This window comes from Myotis daubentonii, chromosome 2, assembly GCF_963259705.1.
Source record: "Myotis daubentonii chromosome 2, mMyoDau2.1, whole genome shotgun sequence".
Classification (NCBI taxonomy): Eukaryota; Metazoa; Chordata; class Mammalia; order Chiroptera; family Vespertilionidae; genus Myotis; species Myotis daubentonii.
Genome location: NC_081841.1, coordinates 93520280 through 93523604, shown reverse-complemented (window position 1 = coordinate 93523604; position 3325 = coordinate 93520280). Strand labels below are relative to the sequence as shown.

Here is a 3325-nt window from a genome sequence, read left to right as displayed (position 1 = left end):
CAAGATGAGGGAGTTGTTCTAGAAGAATCCTTAAGGGGCCTTCCAGTTCTCTGAGCGTGGTTCAACCAGGCCACCCTTGTAATCCATCCTCACCAGCTTGCACAGCACAACTCCATAGGTACTCCCCTAGTCTGCCCAGCTTTCTCTCCCCACATGTCATTTCAGAGACTCTCAGCAGACAGGATTGGGAGCAAATTAGACCAAAAAAGGCCAGGGGCTGAGGGAAATGAGCAGAGACTGGAGGGATTTATGGGCAATTTGATTTTAAATGAACATCTTCTGCAGAAGAAGAGGCAATTTGGCACCTGTGACTGATGAGTTAATAGCTTAGGCACTCTTGGTAATAGGGATAAGATTAGCTCATGTGGCAGCAAATTATAGGAAGGGTTGACTAGAGAGAGGCTGTAGAGTCTCTGCCTGGAAATCTTTTAAAAATAAGGTAGGCACCACCCTGCTTCATTGGAGGGGCTTTGAAATCCATGGGAGCACTAGAGCTTTTGTGTGCAGAAAGCGTGATATGATAAAAGGAGCACTGCTCTCTTTTGCTAACTCAGGAGTGTGACCCTGGGTAAGTCACTTGCCTGTTCACACCCTCCTTTTCATTTGCTGCAGGATGAGGGATTAGACTAATTAACTTCTTAACTCTCCTCCAGCTCTGACATTCCATAATTAAATGCAGTAACTGTCCCCAGTTGCTTTGAAAGCTACAGAGCCCTGGGGGTCTTTTTGTTGTTGTTGTTTGTGGGTTTTTTTGTTTGTGTTTTTTGTGGTGTGTGTGTATGTGTGTGTGTGTGTGTGTGTGTGTGTGTGTGTGTGTGTGTGGATAAAGGTGACCTGGGAGTTCATTAAGTTCTTTGGTTGTAAATCAGGTCATTCACTGCCTACAGTCTGAGACTGCAGCAGGGCATTTGTTTGAGAACAGGGTTTCCCTGTGGCCTGTGAAGTAGTATTTTTTAATTTTGTTCCTATTGTCAGCTCCTGATTTTACAAAATGAGCCAGCCACAGGTTCTCCCTCTGCCTTGGTTTCTCCACCTCTCCTTGCATTTTTCAGCCTCCCATGAGTCAGATGAATTGTGCTGTGCCTCTAACAAGCTTGCATCCCTTGGAAACAGAACTGCCAGCCTGGAGGAAGAAAAACTAGAACCAGGTTGGTCTGCCCCCACTAATTTTGATTGTGTCCCTTTTTCCTAATCTGATCTTCCTATTCTCCTGGGAGTTCAAGCTTTAAGGAGATAGAGGGATGGGGTCAAAATAAGTTGAAGAAGGCCATGGCCAATCATAAAGGAAAGGAAAAGACAAAAGGTTGGTTTTATTTTTAAATTATTTATATCAATTCAAAAATAGAGAAGGACATCTCAGCTATGATAAGGAGGATCTAATGATCATATACGCTGTGCAAAAGGAGAATTCCTAAAGATTAGGAGCCTAGTGGAGAGTTTGGGTAGTCTTCAGAGGAGGTGATATCTGGGAAACTTGTTAAAGATGGAGAGAAATGTTTCCTGCAGTGAGAAGTGTGTCTAGGCTGAGGATAGGGCATGAACAATGCAGATTGGTGGGAGAGTGCTTAGTGGGCTTGGGTCTCCTAGGAGGGTCCGGTGCCTGGGGTTTTGGGAGCGTAGGACGCTTGGGTGAAGATGGAAGATGAAGACCATTCTAAATGGTCTTATCTGTCATGTTAAGGAATTTAACTTTATTTGCCACAAAATGGAGAGCAATTGCAGACTTCAATTTTTTATTTTTTATTTTTATTGATTTCAGAGAGGAATGAAGACGGAGAGAGAGATAGAAACATCAATGATGAGAGCCAATCATTGATTGGCCCCCAACCTGAGCATGTGCCCTGACTGAGAATTGAACTGTGACCTCCTTGTTCATAAGTCGACATTCAACCACTGAGCCATGCTGGCTGGGGCAAACTTTTAAATAGGTAGGAGAGATCAGTGGTGAAATTCAGGTCATTAACAGCATTACAAAATGGAATGGATGAGTATAGAACGGAATAGAAATTATTAAAGTCCATGCATGCAGTAAATATTGTTTCATGAAATATTTGTGTGTGTGTGTGTGTGTGTGTGTGTGTGTGTGTGTGTGCTGGGTCATGGTATAAAATGTACTTATTACTGTGGGTGCTGGTTTTTAAAGTCTGAAATTTGTTGGATTTGCAGAACCCTCAGGCTGTATCAAGGATGGTGGGCTGGCAGGGGAGGGGGAACAGGATGTTCTTGCAAACAGGACAGGTGACTTGCATTCCTTCTTACTTCAAGTTCTTGAGAAGGAAATTGCTTAAGTTTTGAAGAGAGTTAACTGATCTCTTCCAAGGCCTCCTCCACAGAGGAAAAGTGATTATATTTGCCCTGCAGAGTAATGGGGGGAGAAGGGCTATCTAGTATTTGGTACCCTGTTCACTAACAGGGCTAAGAGTTGGAATTTGGTTCCTTCCAGTCTCTGCCACAGACCCACAAGGTCCTGTACAAATCAAGCTATTTTTCTATTCTTCCAATGAAACATTGTACACTTACTATCATCTGTATTTGGGGCCAGCAGATGTGTACAATTATTACCTGATATCATATGACTGGTATCCAGGTATCAGTTCAGTGAAGATGGGAGGCATCATCCCCCATACATGAACAATGGCCTTATATATATTTGAAGCACTTAAGACTTTCATAACATCCTATGGTTAGTAGTACCAGTGTCTTAATAGACAGAGTGTAGGGAAGCCTGTTAGGGACAATATACTTCCCAATTGATGCACATCTCCCCTTCTGCTGGCCTCAGAGCTGATGGTCACCCTCTGCCCCACGACAGACCCATTACTTCAAAATTGGTTCTAAGAGTTTGCCCATGTTTGCCCTACCTCAGGCATCCTTACATAAGACTGCAGCCCATTTACTTTCCAGAGTCTAGCCACGGTGAGAATGTTGCTCCCTTGCTGTAATACAACATGGTCCAATCTGTTCCTTTTTAAGGTGACCAACACTGCCTTACATATTGTGCACACCCTTATCATTCTCTCCTTACCCAAACCCAACCCTATGCTATGGCGCAGATACCAGTTCATTTACATAACTCCAGACTCACATCCTCTTGGTTACACCTTCAGGGCAAACATGCCCACACCTCTCTTCAGACTCCATACATTTGTATATCCTTCCTATCTGAGCTGGGGTTTTTCCAGTTCCTTTGTCCCTTGTTCCTGACTGATACCCGATCCATAATAGCAAGAGCAACCTATCATGATCTGAACACCAACCACTGGGTGCCAAGCCCCATACTGGGGACTTTATATTTTCAGCAAAATTCCAAGAGATATTATTCTCT

General features: G+C 43.5%; 1 long non-coding RNA gene across 1 annotated transcript; it reads left to right on the top strand.

Moving 5' to 3' along the window:
• The first annotated feature begins 359 nt into the window (after positions 1–359).
• LOC132226226 (uncharacterized) lies at positions 360–2023 on the top strand. The gene is made up of 3 exons (XR_009451015.1): positions 360–439; positions 1053–1148; positions 1760–2023. It is a non-coding gene; the product is annotated as an uncharacterized LOC132226226 (long non-coding RNA).
• The last annotated feature ends 1302 nt before the right edge of the window (positions 2024–3325 follow it).